The following is a 23,691-nucleotide window of genomic DNA, read 5'->3' as shown; positions in this document are numbered from 1 at the left end:
AAAACGTGTTGATTTTTTGAGTAATGCTCATGCTCACTAGTTCTGAAATGAATAAATCACCGGAGATTACTTGTCAAGTGACCGTTTAAAAACACATGTTCTTCAATGCCCTTGGCACACAGAATCTCACCAGCACCCATGGTGCTGCCTGCGCTATACCTAACAAGGAGGCATTCCTGGATCTTCTCAGAATAATACCTCCTGAGAGTACTGCAGGCACTTTGTGAACAACATGTAAACATGGGACCAGTTCTGTCTCAGACCATCAGCAGCATAGAGCAACCGCTGCAGAAACTCAAAAGTCTTCCATACAGAGCTGCCCGATGGAGCTGAATTGATATAGCAACAGGCTCTGATTTCATTTGAGTTCTTTGTTTTTTAGACTCACAACTGTTTGCCACTGCTGCTCTGAGCACTGCAGCCACTTCCATGGAGGGGGGAGGTAAACAATACATTCTACATATTACACAGGCCACTGTGTGCTGAGGCCTTTCCAACTCCAGTTTTCTAGCAAGCCATACAGAGAATGAACATTGGGAAAGGGTGGAGGGAAGCTACAGAAACTCTCAAGAAATGGGAATAGACCAAGAGGCAGAGATTTTTCTATCCCAATGTCCAGTGAGTGGGCATTTAACTGGCTGGAGGACTGTGCTTCAACATCACATTTTTTTTTTACTTTAATTGATTACACTTTATTCACTTTGTATCCCCCCATAAGCACCTCCCTCCTCCCCTCCCAATCCCACCTTCCCTCCTCCTTCTTCACACATGACCCTCCCCAAGTCCACTGATAGGGGAGGTCTTCCTCTCCTTCCTTCTGAACTTAGTCTATCAGATCTCATCAGGAGTGGCTGCATTGTCATCTTCTGTGGCCTGGTAAGGCTGCTTCCCCCACAGGGGGAGGTTATCAAAGAGCAGGCTAATCAGTTTACCTCAGAGGCAGTCCCTCTTCCCTTTACTATGTAACCCACTTGGACACTATACTGCCATGGGCTACATCTGTGCAGGGGTTCTAGGTTATCTCCATGCATGATACTTGGTTGGAGTATGAGTCTCAGCAAAGACCCCTGTGTTCAAATTTTCTGGTTCTGTTGCTCTCCTTGTGGAGTTCCTGTCCTCTCCAGATCTTACCATTTCTTACTTCTTACATAAGATTCCTTGAACTCTGTCCAAGAGTTGGCCATTAGTCTCAGTGTCTGCTTTTATAGTCTACAGGGCAGAGCATTTCAGAGGCCCTCTGTGGCAGGTTCCTAACTTGTTTCCCCTTTTCTTCTTCTTCTGATGTCCATCCTCTTTGCCTTTCGGGATGGGGATTGAGCATTTTAGTCAGGGTCCTCTTTCTTTATTAGTTTCTTTAGATGTACAGATTTTAGTAGGTTTATCCTATATTATATGTCTGTATAACTGAGTTTATACCATGTGTGTCTTTCTGCTTCTGGGACAGCTCACTCAGGATGATCCTTTCGAGGTCCCACCATTTACCTGCAAATTTCATGATTTCCTTATTTTTCGTTGCTGAGTAATAATCCATTGTGCAGATGTACTACAATTTCTGCATCCATTCTTCAGTTGAGGGGCATCTGGGCTGTTTCCAGCTTCTGGCTATTACAAATAAAGCTGCTACAAACATGGTTGAGCAATGTCCTTATTGTGTAATCGAACCTCTTTTTGGATATATGCCTAGGAGTGGTATGGCTGGGCCTTGAGGAAGCGCTATTTCTAGTTGTCTGAGAAGGCACCAGATTGATTTCCAGAGTGGTTGTACAAGTTTACATTCCCACCATCAGTGGAGAAGGGTTCGCCTTTCTCCACAACCTCTCCACCATGTGTTGTCACTTGAGTTTTTCATCTTGGCCACTCTGATGGGTGTAAGGTGAAATCACAGGGTCGTTTTGATTTGCATCTCCCTAATGGCTAATGACATTGAGCATTTCTTTAAGTTTTTCTCTGCCATTCCATATTCCTCAACAGAGAATTCCCTGTTTAGCTCTGTTCCCCATTTTTTAATTGGATTACTTGCTTTGCTGCTTTTCAGCTTCTTTAGTTCTTTATATATACTGGATATTAGCCCTCTGTCAGATAAAGGGTTGGTGAAGATTCTTGATGACAGTGTCCTTTGCTTTACAGAAGCTTTTCAGTTTCATGAGGTCCCATTTATTGATTGTTGCTCTTAGAGCCTGTGCTGTTGGTGTTCTGTTCAGGAAGTCTTCTCCTGTACCAATGAGTTCTAGGGTATTTCCCACTTTTTTTTCTAGCCGATTTAATGTGTCTGGTTTTATGTTGAGGTCTTTGATCCACTTGGACTTCAGTTTTGTGCAGGGTGACAAGTATGGATCTATTTGGATTTTTCTACATGTAGACATCCAGTTGGACCAGCACCATTTCTTGAAGATGATATCTTTTTTCCATTGTATGGTTTTGGCAACTTTGTCAAAGATCAGGTATCCATAAGTGTGTGGGTTTATTTCTGGGTCTTCTGTTTGGTTCCATTGATACACCATTCTGTTTCTATGCCAGTACCATGCAGTTTTTAAAACTGTTGCTCTATAGTACAACTTAAGATCAGGGATGGAGATACCTCCAGAAGATCTTTTATTGTAGAGGATTGTTTTGGCAATTCTGGGTTTTTTGTTGTTCCATATGAAGTTGAGAATTTTTCTTTCCAGGTCTGTAAAGAATTGTGTTGGTAATTTGATGGGAATTGCATTGAATCTGTGGATTGCTTTTGGTAAGATGGCCATTTTCACTATGTTAATCCTGCCAAGCCATGAGCATGGGAGATCTTTCCATCTTCTCATATCTTCTTCTAATTCTTTCTTCAGAGACTTGAATTTTTTTCAGATGAATCTTTGACTTGCTTTGTTAGGGTTACACCAAGGTACTTTATGTCATTTGTGGCTATTGTGAAGGGTGTTGTTTCCCTAATTTCTTTCTCAGCACTTTTGTCTTTTGTATATAGGAGGGCTACTGATTTTTTTTTAATTAATTTTGTATCTGGCCACTTTGCTGAAGGTGTTTATTAGTTGTAGGAGTTCCCTGGTAGAGTTTTTGGGGTCACTCAAGTATACTATAGTATCATCTGCAAATAGTGATAATATAACTACTTCCTTTCCAATTTGTATCCCCTTGATCTCCTTTAACTGTCTAATGCTCTAGCAAGGACTTCCAGAAATATGTTGAAGAGATATGGAGAGAGTAGGCAGCCTTGTCTTGTCCCTGATTTCAGTGGGATTGCTTTAAGATTCTCTCCATTCAATTTGATGTTGGCTATGGGTTTGCTGTATATCGCCTTTACTATGTTTAGATATGTGCCTTGTATCCCTGATCTCTCCAATACTTTAAAAATGAATGGATGTTGGATTTTGTCAAATGCTTTTTCAGCATCTAGGGAGATTATCATGTTTTTTTCTTTTTCTTTCAGTTTGTTAATACGGTGGATCACATTAATGGATTTCCGTATATTGAACCACCCTTGCATACCTGGGATGAAGCCCACTTGGTCATAGTGGATGATATCTTTGATGTGATCTTGTATTTGGTTTGCAAGTATTTTGTTGAGTATTTTTGCATCAATGTTCATAAGGGAGATTGGCCTGAAATTCTCTTTCTTTGTTGAGTCTTTGTGAGGTTTAGGTTTAGTCACACAAGGTGACTGTGGTTTCATAGAATGAGTTTGGTAGTGTTCCTTCTGGTTCTATTTTGTGGAATAGTTTGAAGAGAAATGGAGTTAGCTCTTCTTTGAAGGTCTGGTAGAATTCTGTGCTGAAACCATCTGGTCCTGGGCTTTTTTTGGATGGGAGACTTTCCATGACCGCTTCTATTTCCTTGGGGGATATAGGACTATTTAATTGATTTACCTGCTCTTGATTCAGTTTGGTAAATCGAATAGACCAAGAAAATTCTCTGTTTCATTTAGATTTTCAAATTTTGTGGCATAGAGACTTTTGAAGTAAGTCCTAATGATTGTTTGGATTTCCTCGGTGTATGTAGTTATGTCCCCCTTTTCATTTCTGATTTTGTTGACTTGGATGGTGTCTCTCTGCCTTTTAGTTGACTTGGCTAAGGGTTTGTCTATCTTGCTGATTTTCTCAAAGAACCAGCTCTTGATTTCATTGATTCTTTGAATTGTTTTGTTTCTAATTGATTGATTTCAGCCCTGAGTTTGATTATTTTCAGCCATCTACTCCTTTTTGGCGTGTCTGCTTCTTTTTCTAGGGTTTTTAGGTGATCCATTAAGTTGCTTGAATGAGATGTCTCAAATTTCTTCTTGAAGGCCCTTAGTGCTATGAACTTTGCTCTTAGCACTGTTTTCATTGTGTCCCACAAGTTTGGGCATGTTGTGCCTTCATTTTCATTGAATTCTAGGAAGACTTTAATTTCTTTCTTTATTTCTTCCCTGACCCAGCTGTCATTTAGTAGCAAGTTGTTCAGCAAGTTGTTTGTGTTGGCTTTTTGCTATTTCTCTTGTTGTTGAGGTTCAGCTTTATTCCATGTTGATCCCATAGGATACAAGGGATTATTTCAATCTTCTTGTATCTGTTGAGGCTCACTTTGTGACCAACTATATGGTCTATTTTGGAGAAGGTTCCATGAGGTGCTGAGAAGAAGGTAAATTCTTTTGTGTTTTGGTATAAGGTTCTGTAAATGTCTGTTAGGTCCATTTGATTCATGACCTCTGTTAGAGACATTGTTTCTTTGTGTAATTTCTGTTTTGTTGACCTGTCCTTTGTTGAGAGTGGGTTGTTGAAGTCTCCCACTATTAATGTGTGGGGATCTATGTGTGGTTTAAGTTTTATCAATGTTTCTTTTACAAATGTGGGTGCCCTTGTTTTTGGGGCAAAGATGTTCAGGATTGTGATGTCTTCCTGGTGGAATTTTCCTTTGATGAGTATAAAGTGTCCTTCTAATATCTTTTGATTATTTTTGGTTGAAAGTCTATGTTATCAGATATTAGAATGGCTACTCCTGTTTGCTTCTTGGGTCCATTTGCTTGGAAAGTCGACTTCCAACCCTTTATCCTCAGGTAATGTCTATCTTTGTGACTTAGGTGTGTTTCTTGTCTGCAACAGATTGCTGGGTCTTGTTTACACATCCATTCTGTTAGTCTGTGTTTTTTTATTAGAGAATTGAGTCCATTGATGTTGAGAGAGATTAATGACCAGTGGCTGTTAGATCCTTTGATTTTGATGTTGGCTGTGGTCATAAGTTTGTGTGCTTGTTTGCTTTTTGTTTTACTGTAGTGAGGTTAATTATTTCCCGTGTTTCCTTGAAAGTAGCTAGTTTTCTTGGGTTGTATTTTCCCTTCTAGTGTCTTCTGTAAGGCTGGGTTTGTGTGTAGGTATTGTTGAAATTTGTTTTTGTAATTGAATATCTTGTTTTCTCCGTCTATGAGGAGACTGAGTTTTACTGGGTATAGTAACCTGGGCTGACATCTGTGTTCTCTTAGGGTCTGCATGATATCCATCCAGGCCCTTCTGGCTTTCATACTCTGTTGAAAAGTCAGGTGTGATTCTAATGGGTTTGCCATTATACGTTACTTGGCCTTTTTCCCTTGCAGCTTTTAGTATTTTTTTCTTTGTTCTGTATACTTAGTATTTTGACTATTATGTGGCAGGAGGATTTTCTTTTCTGGTCTAATTCCCTGGGTGTTCTATAAACCTCTTGTATTCTTATTGGCCTCTCCTTTAAGTTGGGAAAGTTTTCTTCAATGATTTTGTTGATAATATTTTCTGGGCCTTAGAGCAGGGAATCTTCTTTTTCCTCTATTCCTATTATTCTTAGGTTTTGTCTTTTTATGTTATCTTGAATTTCTTGGATGGTCTGTGTCAGGAATTTTTTAGATTTAACATTTTCTTTGACAGATACATTGATTTCTTCCGTTTATCTTCCACATGTGAGATTCTTTCTTCCATCTCTTGTAGTCTGTTGGTTATGCTTACCTCTGTAGTTCCTGTTTTCTTCCCTAAGTTCTTTCTCTCCACAATTTCCTCCATTTGTGTTTTCTTTAATTTTTCCAATTCTATCTTCAAGTCTTGAACCATTTTGTTGATTTCCTTCATCTCTCTGACTGAATTTTCTTGTTTTTCCTTCAATTCCTTCAGCTGTTTATTTGAACAATCCTCTGTTTCTTTTATTTCTTTCAATGATTTAAGTATTTCCTCTCTAAAGGACACAAACTGTTTGGCTCCAACTTCCTATATTTCTTCATGGATGGCCATAATTTGTTTTTCTTTATCTTCTTCTATTCCTTTATGCATGGCCATAATCTGTTTGTTTTTATCCTCCTCTATTTCTTTACAGATGGCCATAATCTGTTTGTTTTTATCGTCCTCTAGGTCTTTACGAATTTTATTAGTTTCCTCTGTTATCCTCTTCATGAGCATAGATGTTAGGTGATCTTCTTGAATTTCAATTATGCTGGGGTGTCCAGGGCTACTTCTCCCTGGATAACTGTGTTCTGGAGATGCCATATTGCTCTGTCTTTTGTTGGTTGAGCTTTTAGGCTGGCCTCTACCCATTAGGCTATCTTAGGTGTTTGGAGTTAGTTTCTGGTGGTTCCTGGGATCCTGCGCTTGAGAGGATCCCCTTGGCAGGAAGATGGTTTTTCCTGAAGGAAGCCTCCTCAACTTTTGGTATAGTCACCGGATGGCCGGTGTTTTTCAGGAGTTGCCACAGCTCACCTCAGGCATAGAGATCTGAGTGGTAACTGTGGTTCTTGTTAGTCGAGAGGGCTCTCCTCTCACCCGGAGAAATACTGGAGGCAGCTGCCCTGCTTCTGGGTTTCTTGCTGTAAATTTAGTGAGCTGCTGCTATAACCTGTGTGTCCCTTGGTTTGGTCAGTTTTGTTAGGGATAACTGGTTGCCCCTTGGAGCATTATCTGGGGGGTGATCTCAGGGATACCGGACTTTTGTAGGTCTGAGGTTGGGGCTCTGTGTCCCAGTACCCAAGCAGTAATCTGTGGGGGGGGGGTGAGTACTGCTCTCCTGGTAACAGCAGGCCATCTGGTGCACAGCAGGTCCCTGGGTTGGGCCAGTCTGTGGGACCTTTTCCAGGGATATACTGGGTGGCCTAAGTCAGGCCCCTTTGCTTTGTTCCCTGTAAGGATTTCTTTCAACAGTGACTCCCAGTCTCTGGTTTTCTGGGGTGCACAGCTTTATCTGTGCCAGAGAGCTGGGTGAGCAACAACTCTCTGCGATTGGGGCTTGAGCCCAGTTCAGTGATAGCAGCTCATACCTGCCGGTCTGTGAGACTTTCCCCAAGCAAAGCCTGGGTGGCTCCAGTCAGCACCGTTTCCTTCCTTCCCTGTGGGGCCCTCTCTCAACACGGACTCCCAGTCTTTGTTGCAATGGGGCACACAGCTCCGTCTATGCTGGAGAGCTGGGTGCGCAGCACCTCTCTGTGCTGTAGGCTTGAGTCCAGTTCAGTAATGATGGCTCGTACCTGCCGGTCTGTGAGACCTTTTCTAGGTAAAGACTGGGTGACCAGAGGCCAGTCCCACTGCCTTCCTTCCCCGTGGGTTTTTCTCGCAACTGGGGCTCCCAGTCTCTGATGTTTTTGTGTCCACAGTTCAGCCTGGGAAGGTGATCGGAACACGTAGGCGTGTGGCTCTGGTCTGGCGACCTAGTGCCTGCGCGACCCGGGATCTCTTTCGGGTTCTGGCTGGGTGACTAGAGCATGGACCCGACTGGTTCCCATGCCATGGGGGTTTCCTCTCATCTGGGAAACACGATTGCTATTGTTTTAGGGCCCAGAGTTCAGTCTCTAGGTCGCTGTACAGAAAATGTTGTCCTGTTCCTCAGACACAGTGTTCTCCTGGCACCACCATCTTGTCCCCCTCCCTCAACATTGCATTTTTAACTAGAGAGGGGAAAGGCATTCATTCATCTGCCCATTTATTGAATACCTGTAGCTAACAATCACCATTGATGGCAATACTATGGTGAATATCCAAGGATGCAAATAAAATATGAAGAGCAACAACCAGATAATGTGGTTCCTAGCTTTAAGGAAATGATAGTGGAGTGTAAAACTGAAATAGAAAGTTATTTTGAAAGCCAATAGATCAGTAAATGCTCAGTGGAGTTAAAAGTCCAAATGGAGTTTTTATTGCTTGCTTTAGTTTAATTTTATCACAAACACACACACACACACACACACACACACACACACACACACACACACACAGAGATACACACATAAGTGGACCCACTCAGAAGCTCTTCCACCAACCGATACTTTCTGTAGGGTTAATGCTTTAGATCTCTATTTGTTGTTCTACCTGCTGAGTCAGAGGTCACCTCCTCCAGCGTGTTTTTTCTTGACATGCTGTTCCACAAGAACTGTATTAACTCTGAAGGACAGATCTTCACCTTTCTTTAGCAAGGTCTTTAATATTCAAGAAATAAACATCTTCATTGCATGAATTTGTTTTGGAGACACTGAACCATAAAAACTCAATTAAGATCGAGCACCTAGAATGAAGATATTTTTAGAATTGTGTTAATTAATTTACTTATTGTTTGTACGCATGAATGCACATGAGTCCTAACGCACATGTGAAGTTGGGAGACAACTTTGCAGGAGTTGATTCTCCTTCCAACATGTGATCAAACCAAAGTTGTCAGGCCTAGCAGCAGATGCGTTTAGCCACTGTCGTGCTTTGAAGGCATGGTAACTGAAGCAGGGAGCTGGCTGCTGCAGCCTTCCTCAGGAAGGAAATAGTGAACAGGAAGTGTGCCCAGCCATAAAGCCTCAGTGATTCACTTCCTACAGCTGGACATATAAAGTCCAAATTTCAAGCAGGTGTGTGTGTGTGTGTGTGTGTGTGTGTGTGTGTGTGACAATCTCCAGAGCTCTCTAGAGGACATCCCAGCCCTCAAGCTTGCAGTAGTCTCTTACCTCCCAAGTACGGGGATTATAAGTATGAGTCACCTTGACATGGTAATTTCAAATAAACTGATTGCTTAAGCAGTTTCCAACTGTGCGTGAATGAAAGGAAACTTGCACTGGAAACTCATTATGCTCATAAGAGAGATGCTAATTTACTTCAATTGTTCTCCAATTCACTTAGACCCCACTTTCTGGATTATTGCATGCTGTGATTATTCCTATGTAGCAAACCAATCTGGTCAGATAAATTTAACTAGTTTGTGGAATATATCTGCTCCTAAAAATTCTACAGCTATGAATCACCTGAATCACGTAAATTCATGAAAAATGTCCATTTCTTCAAAATGTGTCTTTCTTTCCCCCATTTATAATATGGAATCTAGTCATATAGTTAACTCAAAATATCATATATGTGATTGAAATCATATATATATATATAATTATATATGATTTAAATTTTTATATTTTCTGTTTTCTTATAATTTTTATGCAAATTATGGCATTTTCATACATAGTTTTCTGTACTGGCTTCTCCCCTTTCTCTCCCCATCCCTCTAATTCCTATCTTCTCTGCCACTAACACACATATCCGTTTTCATGTCATCTTTATTCTATTACCTTCATTTTTTTCCCCTTAAAATATTTGTTTGTGTGGTGTTGGTATATTTTCCATCTATTTTATTGGGGTTCTTATATCTATAATCTTTCTCTGCCCCAATCCTTTCTAACCCCCCAGCACTAGGAAGGAGAGAAAGAAGGTTAGAGGAATCTTGGGTAACTGTCCATCAGTCGCTGTCAATTCTATAGTTTTAGAAGCTTCTAGCTCTGTACTTTCTGCTTTTTCAGGTAATATTTATACTACTCATGTCTCTGATGGGGTTGAAAAATAGATAGTTATGGTCTTACAATTTTCCTTACTAAATATTAAAGACATAAAAGCTTTAAGTTTTAAAAATGCTTTCAGGTATAAAAAGTGGTTTTAAAGGCAGTAAATGCAATTTGTAAGTTTTGAAAAAAAAAAAAAAACATTTAGGTACAAAACTTTGGACTCACCAGGATAGAATAGAAACAAGGTTACCAAATACATATGGACTGGACATTGTAAATATAATTCTTACTTGATAGTTCTCATAATATTCTTATTGTATATAGTTTATTTATGTCAGAGAAAAGGCTATGTTGTTGAACTAAGTGGGGGAAAAGCAGGGAGAGCTTTCATTTCTTTATAAACCAGATATGTTATGTGAATATATTTTTATTTTAGTGCCCAATGTAGCACAGCGGCTGCTTCACAGCAGGTGATTATGATTTGCTTTGTACACTGGCAGGAGTGTGATCTTTGCCAAAAGCAGATAAAGTTTGAAAATGTGGAGACTCTTGAGAGGCTATAAATACTAGAGTCCAGAAAGGGGCAGGGTCTCCAAAGAAGAAGGAGAAGACAGGAGGAGCAGAAAGAGGAGGAGGAGGAGAAAAGAAGGAGGAAGAAGAGGAAGAAGAGAAGGAGGAGGAGGAGGAGAAGGAGGAGGAGGAGGAGGAGGAGGAGGAGGAGGAGGAGGAGGAGGAGGAGGAGGAGGAATGCTGTTCCTCATATCCTGGTTGCTGTTGTTGCAGTTTGATGAGGAAAATTTTGATATATTCTGACAAGGGTGATCAACCCTGCCCCAGGGAACTCAACATCCCTAATTATTCTAAAGAGATCTGCATTCCCTTTCCCCTCTCCTACCTAGTGTTGCAGGGTTGGATGGAATAAGCGATGGAAGGATGGAGAAGGGTGTCAGATATAAGAACCACAGTAAAATAGATAAGAGAATATGCCAACAGTGGCCCTCTTTACCAGTGAGGTATATTTCTTGGAGTTAACAGATAAGCAAATCTTGAATTAAAGCTCACTCCACTAGTCTGTGTCTTTCAAGTAGTGATTAAATGCCATTTGTTTTTAAGGTTATTGTGAGTACTTCCTGTTGCCTGTTTTTTGTTGTTTTGGCTGAATGGATTGTAGGTAGTACTTTTCTCTCATGCATTAGGAGGAGTACTGGTTTACTGTGTTGGCCATGGTACATTCTTCCTGGCTCTTCATTTTTAAATTCATTCTTCTCATGAAATGTATCTTGTTCAATGCTTTTCTGGATGGCACTTTCTTTTTATTCTGTTTATAGCAATCTGTTAAATTCTCTCTGTAGGGCTGACTTAGTTGTCATGAATTGCCTTAGTGGGCACTTGTCTTGAAATGTTATGTTTTGTCTACGTAGTGTTACATGTTAGTTACATGTTAGTTTTATGCATGAGTATGTGTTGGTGTGTGTGTGTGTGTGTGTGTATGTGTGTGTGTGTGTGTGTGTGTGTGTGTGCATATTGAAGCCAGATGTTAATGTAGTATTATACCCAGTTTGTGAGCCCCCAAAAGATCTCCAGGAATCAACTCCGTTGCAAAACACATGAGGGTCTTTTTATTGAAAATTACAAGCTGCAGCTTGGGCCTACACAACCCCCACCGCCAAAGCGGTGGGAGCTGAGCGCACCACCCCCAGGTTAGTTGGGTGATATATAGATTCTAGTCCATCCCACCATGCCCAAGGCAGGGGCAATTCCTGCCTGGCAAGCATCTATTGGTCAAGATGCTACATTTTGAATCGATTGCTATAGGAAGGTCCCCAGACCATTAATGACCAGGTGTCCCTCCCTAGGGGGAGGGTCCAGGTTCCTAGCAACTGTATCTCTAGTGGGTGGGGAAAGAACACAGCAGCAAGGCGGTCCTTCCCCTCAGGGCATTACTAGACTTCTCCACCCACATAGTTCAGGCCTTAATAATAGCTGCTAATTTTTAATCTTTTTGGTCTCTCAGTAGGATGTCTTCCTCAATTACTCTTCAACTTATTTTTTGAGACAAGAGTCTCTCCTGAATTTGGAGCTCACTGAATCAGCTAGACTACCTGTCTGGGAAAGCACCAGGAATCCTCTTGTCTCTGCCTTCCCAGGACTGCAACTAGGGTATGTGCTTCTCTGCACGACATTTATAAATGCATGCTAGGGATCAAACTCAGGTTGCTCTGCCTGCACACCAAGCACTTTACTTACCAAATGAGCCGTTTTCCCCACCTCTTGAAATGTGTATGTTTTTATAACAGTTTTAAAGGACACATAACTATGCAGAACTGTTAGTTGGCAATTATTTACCTACAGTTGTGCTTTTCTGGCTTCTAGTTTGCTGATGACAAATCTGATGCATTCTCAGCTGTTAGCCTTTGCTGATTAGCTCACACTTTCCTTTCACAGATATTAGTATTTCTGTTTAGTGAAGGTCCATCTCTTTAGGTTCTGCAATTCCGTTGGATAGTTTAATTGAGCAAATAAACTATAATTAGCTTTTATACCAGCTCTGTCTTTTAACCAATGGATTATTAAGTTTGCTCTACTGAGCGTGTCTAAGAGTTCATAGATATTCTGTTTGCTTCTGTGTGTCTGACTATATTGTTGTCTTGATTAACCACGTTTTTTTGCTGTAGTATACCCTGACAGTCTTTCATCTGCCTCCTTGTCTTATTGTTGGTGTTTTCTTCTACTGTGGGTATTTTTCTTCTTTGTTTCTTACTTTTTTTTCTGAGTAACTTCTACCATTTCTGTTTGGTTCTTCTTCAGGGCTTTACTTCCTTACTGAGTTTTCCTTCCATTTTTTTTTTCTTTTCTCCTTCTAAATTTCTGATCCCTAGAGCTCATTGGCACAGGAGACAACTTCCTGAACAGAACACCTTCAGCACAGGCCCTAAGAGCAACAATCAATAAATAGGACCTCATGAAACTGAAAAGCTTCTGTAAAGCTTCTGTTAGAACAAAACGACAGCCTACAGATTGGGAAAGGATCTTCACCAACCTAACATCTGACAGAGGGCTGATATCTCATTATCTTTATTTCCAGCACTGAGAAGCTGTGAGTCTGAGGAGGTGGCATATTGGATCGTGGTCTCACTTTTTTTTTTTTTTTTTTTACATATTTTGCTATATTTTGAACATATGCTGGGATAGAACTGTCCTCTACTTCTAACCTTTTTATTTCAATTTATAAAAAATTTTTTTGAGTCTCCCAGGTTAGGAGTCCTTACCTAGATTTATGTTCTTCATTGCACTTAGGGAGAAGCCAACTGACATAACAAAAGAAATTGTATGGAAGTAGTTCTGTATGTTGGCCTTCCTGATCAGGTGGGAAGGAACCCCACAATTCTGAGACCTGGGAAGGTATCTTGGCTCTGAGGAAGGGTAGTGTCCTAATGGAAAGGCATCCTGAAACATGGGAGCCCAAAAAACACATTGCTCTGAGAGAAAGCATCCCGGGGACTGTTACCCCAACCTCTGAGGGGCTGATAAGCTTAGGAGTCTGAGCCCTGCTCCTTCTCCAGCCCTTTCAGCTCCCAGAGGAGGGTTACCCCAACCCCTGATGAGCTGAGTAGCTTTGGAGTCTAAGCTCCACTTCTTTCTTCTCTTGTTCTTCATTGCTTCTTCTGATGATAGAGTCACACCAGGCAGTAAATCTTTTAAAAGAGATTGATTGGAGGGATGAATCCAGGAGTGGCTTCCTCTGTTCCCCGGTGAAAACAGCAGAGAACTGGGCAAACACAGCTGTTATATAGGGTTTTTTTAAGGAGGTGGAGATTTCTAGGGCAGAAGTTTCCAGAATCAGTATTCCTGAGATTTCAAGTCCTGAGCTTGGAGGAAGTTTAGGAATTGGTGGGTTTTTTTGTTTGTTTGTTTGTTTTATTTTGTGTTTTTTTTTTTCCAGCCTTTTCACCTAAAGTTATCATAAATCTGGGAGGGGTCCCACTTAGTGGCTGGAGATGACCATTTTGACAGAGGCTGGAACTGCCAGTTTGACAGAGATGTGTCAGGGTGGGGCCTATTAACTCATGCCCTAAGGGGTTTACACAAACTTGAACTCTAAAGAAAACAAGTTTTCTTAACTAAACTATGAACTTATACTAAGGGGTCATTTTTCTAGCTCTGGTCCCTGGCTGGCCATGTCAGACCAGGTAATGCTTCCTGCCTCATTGAAATGGCGAGTTTATACATTGTTGCTGCAATGATGGCGCTGGAGCTCACAGACTAGCTCTAGTTGAACACCCCCTATAGCCTCCCCTAACCCCAGTTCCCTGTCAGCAACAGCCATCAATGAGTTCTTAAGTCCTGCTGCTTGTTCTGTGGCTTCAGTTTCTCTAGGCTTCTGATCTCATGTCCCAGGGCTGAAATTTAACCTTAGCTGCTCTGGAGTCCTAAGCTGTTGTCTGGAGGTGCAGAGAGGAGGAGGAAGATTAAGGCATCCCTTTCAGGGACCACAGAGGGGTGGCACCTAGGAGAGGTGAAAAGTTGAAAAGTCAGTATCCAGGTTAAGATGTAGGGGAAGCCCAGAGGCAAAATTGGAGGTTCCAAGTCTGCTGGAGTTCCTCAGCAGGGGCCCAGACATTTCCCTGCAAAGTAAACAAATGGCAGGGAAGGCTTTTCCCTGCTGTGAATGGTCCACACTGTTGAAGAAGCTGCATTGGCCACTTTAAACTCCAGTAATGTTCTGAGATAGTGGTGTCAGAGGAAATAGTTTATAGAGGTAAGGCACCAATAATCAAGTAGTGAAATGTAGTGAAATGTGTAGGAATAGGCAGAGGGTATGAATGAAATGGAAAGTATATAGAACTATGAGACAGAGTAGAGAAAATATAGAGTAGGTTCAGAGTGACATACCCGTGAAAGCTCATTCAGATGAGAGGCAAGCTGTAAAAACATACATGAGCAATTAAAGTACAGGATTATAAATAATAATGATTGTATAGACATTTTTTTAAAAAGAGCCAAAATGAAATACAAACTACTTAGCCTCATTTTGGTATTTCTTGCTGGCAGGGATACATGTGGTTTTTATTTTTCTTTCCCTAGTTTATCTTTTGTGCTAATCTCTGCAGGTAGAATGGGGTTTGCTATTCTCAGACATTCATAAAAGCTAAGTCACAGTGTCTTTCCTTCTGAGAATGGTTTCTGTTTGGAAACTCTATTTTCTGCTTGAATTCCCTGATTTGAGAGCCCCTGTCTGCCCGTTACAATATCACCTCTGGAGGATGGAGGATGTTCTTTCCTTTTATGGTGCTCTCTGTGTAGATTGGGAAAACCCACCAGCATTAATTCTTAAACCTGGAAGGGATCTTGCTAGCCATCAGGAGACTGCACCTCTGGCATTGTGCCTCCTTGCTAAGGAGGGGCTTGTCCAGGTAGTGACCATCTAGGGCAATTAACCGTGGGGTGTTAGTGGAGAATCTCGGTTTCAGGCTCCTGCTTCATACACCTACCTGTGTCCATAGCCTGTGATACCCAAGTCTTCTTATTCTGCAACACTGATCCAGTCCTTGTGCCTCTACATCCCAGAGCAGCACTTCTCCAACTAAATGCTGTTAACACACACACACACACACACACACACACACACACACACACACACAATTTAACATTTCAAAGAGGATAAGATGTGAAATTGTTTATTCTGGAGCCAAATATAAATGACTATTTCGTGGGAACTCAGATTCAGGTAACACTAACTTTCACTTTCTAAGTTCAGGAAGTTTTTAGCCACAGAGCAAAGAAAGTCACAAATCAGGGAGTTTTCAAACACATTCTGGACATATCAAGTAGGCTGATTATAGGAAGATGGAATCATAGAGGCTATAGGCTTCAGATGGTATCTGATGGCCTCATCATCCTTTTGGTTGGCAGAACTAAAGGGTTGTTTGTAAATTCCAAAAGATTTACTGAATAGGAACAATAAGGTTAGTTCACATACTTAATAAGTGGGTATTAAGGGAGTCAAAGATGGCACAGGATTATTTTGTCTTGACTTGCAGCATTTGAATTTCTCCACATTATGGAAATTCTACAGTCATTCAGCCTTTGTAGTCACAGCTTCTCTACAGAAAATCTCACTCACAGTGGACTTGAGTACTGTGTTCAAGCTACTGCTGCTGCTGCTGCTGCTCCTGCTGGCTGCTAAGCAGATGGAGAACAATGCAGCAGCTGGAGACAGTTTGGCATCTTTATTTGCGGAGAAACCTATGTTTATTGCCTGTTTCTTCAGTCCTTTCCCTTGCAGGGTTTATCGCTGTTTATTTTGACTTTTACTTTTGGTGAGGTGACAGTGAGGAGGTTTCTATTCTGCCATCTTCCCTGGAGCCTGATTTCATCTTCCTACACTTGACAAGTGTCAACTAACATGCTTCTGATATGTCAGAACAGTAAGTGATAAAACTGAGTGCAGAGTAAACAGACTAGTTAATGTTTCGCCTTAGTTTGACTTTGTTGTTCCTGTTTCTGAAGGATATTTTTAAGGGGAAAATGTCTTAATATCATGCTCTTTTATAAAAAAAATTCTTTCCATTCTTAAAGGAGAAGAAAATGCTTTTAAAACTTACAAACAATGTTGTAAAAGGAGTTACCACTTTTCTTTTAAAATATGTAACAGTGTGCATAAGAAAAATAACATACTATGTACACATAGCTCCTGGATTTAAGTTTTAAGCTCAGGAGCACCACAGTAAATCTACATAAATACATTTGGAAAAAGGTCTCCTCCCTTGTCTAAGACAAAAGGAATTTGTAGTAAACAGTAGGTTATTAGTGGCTGAGTTTCACAGTTTGCTTCATGTATGACTTCTGAAATTTGGGATTGGACTATCACATTATTTTCAAGGCTCCAGGCCAGTTGAGTCTGTATCCTGCTACACCCCAACCTGTCTGCCTCTGACTTATCAAAACTGTAGCAGTAGAGACACAATAATGTACAAACCATTAAATTTTCTACTTCTAGGTAGAGATGGTGGAGACCATGGAAAATCGTAACTGGATATGGGTCACTCATTTGTTTCAACACGAAATGGGAAAAATAAAAGTGAAATGGGAAAAAAAAGTTTGAAATCCTTCTATTACTTTCTTGAAATGTTTAACTCATGAAAAGTGAAAAAGTCACCATGAGCTTTGTCCTCAAGGTTGGGAGCTGCTGTAGAACAAAACAATGTAAAAACTCAAAATGCAGATCTTTCAATACTGTAGTTGCTCATGAACTCCGCTTCCTCTCATAAGAATACACTTGTTTACTAATGTTATGTAGGAGACAAAAAAAATACATTTATAGATGTTAAGACTGCTCCCATTTCATACCAATTTTACATAATTTATTTTCATTACTAACATAGCCTTTTTTTGCTAATGTTCTTTCTCAGGAGATTGAGTTGCAGAGTTATAGAGAAAACACAGATTGCTAGGAAGTTACATTTGTTAAGCCAAAGTATGACTTTGGGAATATTATAATAATGATGAAATACTCTATCTACAAAAGCAACACAGCACTGAAATCTCATGGTATTCAGGGTTAACACAGGCTTTGTCTTCAATGATCTGCACATTTGACCAAAAGGGAATTTTATTAAGGTTTGAGCTAAATCCCATTTCATTTGGTAATCTGCCAATATCTCTGTAGCTCCCTAAATTCATTTAATTTGAGTAGGTAGATATAGAGATTGTTTGAGTGAGTATGGAAAATGTATGATATTCTTAAGATGTTAAGATAATGGCCTTTATTTCATAAACAGTTGATCTGACGTATTCTATTGTTTAACTTATTCAAACCAGACTATAAAATGCAGGAATGTCCAAAGCAGCATTTTTCTTTGTTTGTAGTTCTTTTGGTAAGGGTGGAGCTCATTAATATTTTTTTCTGTCCACGTCAGCATGCCTGTTTGTGTTGTCATTGCTCGGGTCTTGTTTAGGTAGCCTTATTGTTGAGGTGTGTGAGTAGGGAAGAATTAGAGGTACCACAGGAAACATCATTTTTTTTTTTAAATTGAAAGTCCACAGCAGAATTTCTGATGAGAGGTGACAGGAAGGACAAATGTGCTGGCCATGCGAATAAGAAGGAAGAGAGACTTGCAGTGTAGTTCACAGGCAGATCTGTTAAAACTAGAATCACTGAAATGTTAACAAACTTTATGTAGTGATAAGCAGGAGATGAAAACAATCTGAAAGGAAATAGAGAATTGGAATGTATCAATATCTATGTACATGAACCATGTATTTGACTACACACACACACACACACACACACACACAAATATATCAATTTTATTTCCACAGAGAAACTTTTGTCCTTGTAATCTGATCACACATTCAGGATTAGTCCCTGCCTCACTGGTGTGTAAATTCCTTTGAACCTAAGGTTTGTTTTCCTTGTCTTAGTCATTCAGCGTGCTACTCCTTTTGGGATTTATATCACTGATTAGTACAGAATCACTAGTCTCATATGAGCCACTTGACAATTATCAACTTTCCTCACACTCCTTCTCCCACATCTGTACAGGCCAATTCCTCCATCTCAGGCCATTATTTCAGCTCTTAATAAGCTCGACAGTGTATATTACCTGTGGCGTACTTTTCACTAGTATCATGATTTAAATTAAATGTTTGATGTAGTAATGAAAAATTCACACCTTCAGAATTATATAAATCTTTGTTTCAAAAACAAACTAACAAAACCGAAAACAAAAAAGCCTGGCTCTTCTACCCCACTCTGAAATGAGCTAATTGCTAATGCTTTGTTTTCATGAGAGAGTTCCTTGTGCTGAACTTGGCCCAGTGGTTTACTCCTTTCAAAGGACCATCATCTACTTCTACACCTCCACCCCCACAACTTCATTCTTTAAATTTTATATTAGTTTATTTACTTTACGTCCCGATGGTGCCCTCAGCCTCTCCTCCCAGTTCCCCCTTCTCCTCCTTCCTTCTTCCCCTCTCTCTTTTCCCTAATAAAAGGAAAGCCCCTCCCATCAACCATCCTGCAGCATATCAAGTTCCATCAGGACTGCACATATCTTCATCTTCAAGGCAGACCTGCCAGGGGGAAGTGATCCAAAAGCAGGCAATACAGTTCATGTTAGAAATCACTGCTTCTGAGTGAGAATTGATCATCTTACCCAGGGTCCCCCTTCTTACTTACCTTCTCTGGGTGTACAGATTTTAGTATGTTTATCCTGTATTATACATCTAATATCCTCTTAGAAGTAAGGATATACCATGTGTGTTTTTCTGCTTCTGGGATACCTCACTGAGGATGATCTTTTCTAGATCCCACCGTTTGCCTGAGAATTTCATGATTTCCTTGTTTTTAATTGCTGAATAGTATTCCAATGTGTAAATGTACCACAATTTCTGTATCCATTCCTCAGTTGAGGGGCATCTGGGTTGTTTCCAGGTTCTGGCTATTATGAATAAAGTTAGTAAGAACATAGTTGAGCAAATGTCCTTGTTGTGTACTTGAGCATATTTTGTATATATGACTAGGAATGGTATAGCTGGATCTTGAGGAAGCGCTGTTCCTAATTGTCTGAGAAAGCGCCAGATTGACCAATAAGATGGACATTGGAAGAAGGAGAAAACAGGAAACAGGACAGGATCCTACCTCAGAGGGCCTCTGAAAGATTCTACCCAGCAGTGTATCAAAGCAGATGCTGAGACTCAACCAGACTTTGGGCAGAGTGCAGGGAATCTTATGAAAGGAAAGGGAGATAGTAAGACCGAGGGGGGACAGGAACTCCACAAGGAGAGCAGCAGAACCAAAAATAATGGGCACAGGGGTCTTTTCTGAGACTGATACTCCTCCCAAGGACCATTTATGGATATAACCTAGAACCCCTGCACAGATGTAGCCCATTGCAGTTCAGTATCCAAGTGGGTACCCTAGTAAAGGGAACAGGGATTATCTCCAACATGAACTCATGTACTGGCTCTTTGATCACCAACCCCTGAGGGGGAAGCAGCCTTGCCAGGAAAGAGAAGAAGACAATGCAGCCACTCCTGATGAGAACTGGCAGGCTAGGGTCAGATGGAAGGGGAGGAGGTCCTCCCCTATCATCGGACTTGGAGGACATAGAAGGAGATGAGAGAGGGAGGCCAGGATTAGGAGGGGATGAGGAAGGAGGCTACAGCTGAAATACAAAGTAAATAAACTGTAATTAATATAAAAAATAAGCAAGAAAAAAAGAAACAGCCCCTTCTCCACCCACCTGGTGTGTCATTTGAAGATGAAACTGCCTATAGGCCACATATGTGCAAGGAGCCTAGGTCCAGATCATGCATGCTCTTTGGTTGATGTGTCAGGCTCTGAAAGCCCCCATGGGACTGGATTAGTTGTCTCTGTTGTTCTTTTTATAAGAATCCTGTCCCCTCCAGGTCCTTCTATCTTTTTTGCCAACACTTCCACAGGAACCCCCGAGTTCCACCCCATGCTTGGCTGCAATTCCCAGCATCTGTGCTGTTCTGCTGTTGGCTGCAGCCTTCTAAACAATAGTCAAGTTATGCTCCTCTCTGAAACCATAGAAGAGTAGCATTATTAGTGTCAGGGGCTGGCTCTCTACCGTGGGGTGGGTGTCAGGCTGGGCTAATTACAGTTTGGACTCTCCCTCTGTCTTTGTCCCCTCTTTATCCCTACACTTGTAGGCAGGGTAATTTTTGGATCACAGATTTTGTTGGTGGGTTGTTGATCCCCCTCCTTCTACTAGTCCTGCCTGGCTAGGAAGTGTTCACTTCAGTCGTCATTTCCTCCCTGTTAGGTGTCTCAGCTAGAATCAAACTCATGACCTCCCAGGAGCCTATCCTGTAGCAGGCCTCCAGCTTGACAAAGAGATTTCCTTTCCTGGTTTCCCTTCTTGTTCCCGGTCCTCTCACCTCCCATCCCCATTCTCCCCACATCTGATCTCCACTTTTTTTTCTCTCCCCATTCAATCTCCTGCCCAGGTCCTTCTCTTCACTCACTTCAGCTGTCAATTCCACTTCCCCTTCTGAGCGACATTCCGGCATCCTCCTTTGGGCCCTCCTTGTTACTTTGGGTCTGTGGATTGTAGTTTTGTTATCTTCTACTTTATGACTAATATCCACGTATAAAATGAGGTGTTTTGTTTTTGTTTGATTGCATTTTTGTTTTCTTGTTTGTTGTGGTTGTTGCTTCAAAATTCTGCTAAAACTGTTCATGTGAAAATGCTATCAGTGACCACAAATACAATTTCATTGAGAGTTTCAAGGGGCCTAATGATCCTAGACATCCATTTTCTGTCTGTTCCAATGATCTGAAATCTCCATATAGACAGGACACCACTGAGTATCTCTAATAAAAACCTGTTAAATTTGTATTTAATTACCACTTGTCAAACAAATTAAAAAGATGTGCCTGGGAAGTGGGTAGGTTCTCATATATGCTCTTAAGAGCATGAATAGAGAATGGTTCTTAGGGAGTTAGTAGAGGACCAGAAAGGGGTCCGTTAAAGCCCCTTGGCCATGCCGATGGTACTTATTGCTCATGTCTAGGCTGGTTGTAATTCCTCTAATTTTCTCTGCATATGAATGAATTTGCGTAAATGTAGCCCTTCAATCTTCCAGATATGTTTAAAGATTTTGAGACCCCTTACACTGTCCTCTAAAGGACAATGGTCAGAGGCAGCTGTCCTCCAAGATAATGAACAATATTATTAAAAACCATGTGAGGAGTTTATCTTTACTTCTTAAGTTATACTTAGTTTCCCCTTGGAAATGAATAAAAACTAAACACAATAGGATGTGGTTTCTGATTATTTAGCTAGTATATAACAACTTACATTTCTGATAATTGATATTGTCATGACCTTCTGTAGATAAAACAGCCTAATTAACTGCTGTTAGAAAGTCATTGTGTGACTTTATCTCATTTTTGTAGTCCTTTGAAACACCTCACATGCAAGGGAGGTCAATTAAACCTCACAGGCAGTCTACGAAGTTACACAGTAGCGTGTCCCCCTTCCTCTCTTATTTGAATGTTTGATCCTCTGGGAAGATGCTGTATCTTTTTAAATTATGTTTATGAAAGTTCAATAGAAGTAGAAATAATCCAACTAAAAATAGTCTTCTTTCTGCAGTTTTGTTACCTACCATAGAAATTTAATTTTTGCTATAACTTTGGTTGGTAAATGTGGTAATGAGATATTTCAAAGAGAAATAATAAAGCTTAACAAAAAGATATTTCCAGATATATTAGTGTCCTCTAAAAATAATTTATTTTTTACACATAATAATTTTTACAAATAATATATTTTACAAATGACTAGTTTACAAATGAGATCTTGAAAAATAATTATTTTCACAAATAATTATTTGCAACTAAAATGTTATTTTTTTTCAGTATGTCTCCACCTATATCTCCACTCATTAATTACTTTAGCCTCATAATACAACATGTTATCCTTACTCTCAGAGGAATAACCAAAAAGATCTACTAATATATTATATCCATAGGGTTTGGGAATTTTTTGTTTTAGCCCCATAAATTAAAGTTTAGCTTTCAGACAATGGTGTTTCTGCCTATTTGTTTTGAGTAACTGAACACTGTTAAATATTAGTTAATCAATTATTAATAGTTAGACACAATCTTTCTAAGCAAAATTGATATTTTATGCATCAAATAGCATCTTTGTTTTTGACAAAACTTATAATGCAGGAAAAAATCACAAAAAAATGTCAGTTATTCCAATACATTTGGGTTTTACATATTGACAGGAAACATAGAAATGCATGATCTCATATACATAGATAGAAGGCAGAATGCTAACGCCAAGATTTACCTGGATTGGGTCACTGTTCACATTATTTTTCTTAGCTTTCATTTAAATACTAATATGAAGGGATAAGGATTCCTGGCAATCAAATATTGTGCATAGTTGTCTTTTATTAAAGAAGTTGCCAACTATGAGTCTTAGAAGCTTAGAGCATAGGGAAAAGTGATCCAAGAGTAGGCAACTATGCCCATGTCACAGATAGACCCCCACTCTAACTTCTAAGGGACCTACATGAAGATGAAGCTTCCTATCAGCTGCATATGTGTAGGGGGCCTAGCTCAGTTCTCCTAGGATATGGAGACTGAAGTGGTAACTATAGCCAGACAGGACTTTCAGTGGAGGGAGAGGAATGCCAATCCCTCGACCCCAAATTTACCCTACATACAAGATGTGCAGAGATAAAGATGGAGCAGAGGATGAGGAATGAGCAACTAATGATTGGCCCAATTTGAGACCCACCTCATGGGAGAGAGCCAGTCCCTGACATTCTTAATGATACTCCGCTATGACCGCAGAAAGGAGCACTCTGACAGGCTCCTTCCAGCAGCTGATGGAAACAGATGCAGACACCCACAGCCAAACATTAAGTTGAGCTAAGACAATCCTGAGGAAGAGTTGGAGGAAGGATAGAGAGACCTGGAGGGAACAAGAATTCCACAAGAAGACCAACGCAGTCAAGTCACCTAGGCCTACATGGGCTCACAGAGACTGAACCACCAACCAAAGTACCAATTTTGGTTTTGTTGTTGTTTTCTTTTTTGCTTTATTATTATTATTTTTTTTTTAATCTGAAATACTGGCTGTGAATGAAGACGATAAAGAAAATATTAGTCACTCATGGAAAAATATTTCATCTTATCATAGTACTATTGATTCACTGTCTAAGTCCTCTGACTTACCCAGGATACTACCCAGGGTCATGGTGTAGATGTTATCAATTACATTCATTTAAAGGGGTTTGTAAATGAAACACCTTGCTAAACAGCAACCTACATATTCAGTCTCAAAGAAAAGGTTTGCAGGGCCTAGGGAGATGGCTCAGTGGTTAAGAGCACTGGCTCCTCTTGCAGAGAACCTGAGCTCAATTCCCAGCATCCATGCCATGGCTCACAACCGTGTTCTGGAGCTGTCAAGCCTTCTTCAGACTTC

Source organism: Meriones unguiculatus, chromosome 2, assembly GCF_030254825.1.
Source record: "Meriones unguiculatus strain TT.TT164.6M chromosome 2, Bangor_MerUng_6.1, whole genome shotgun sequence".
Classification (NCBI taxonomy): domain Eukaryota; kingdom Metazoa; phylum Chordata; class Mammalia; order Rodentia; family Muridae; genus Meriones; species Meriones unguiculatus.
Note: the sequence above shows the minus strand (reverse complement) of the source record.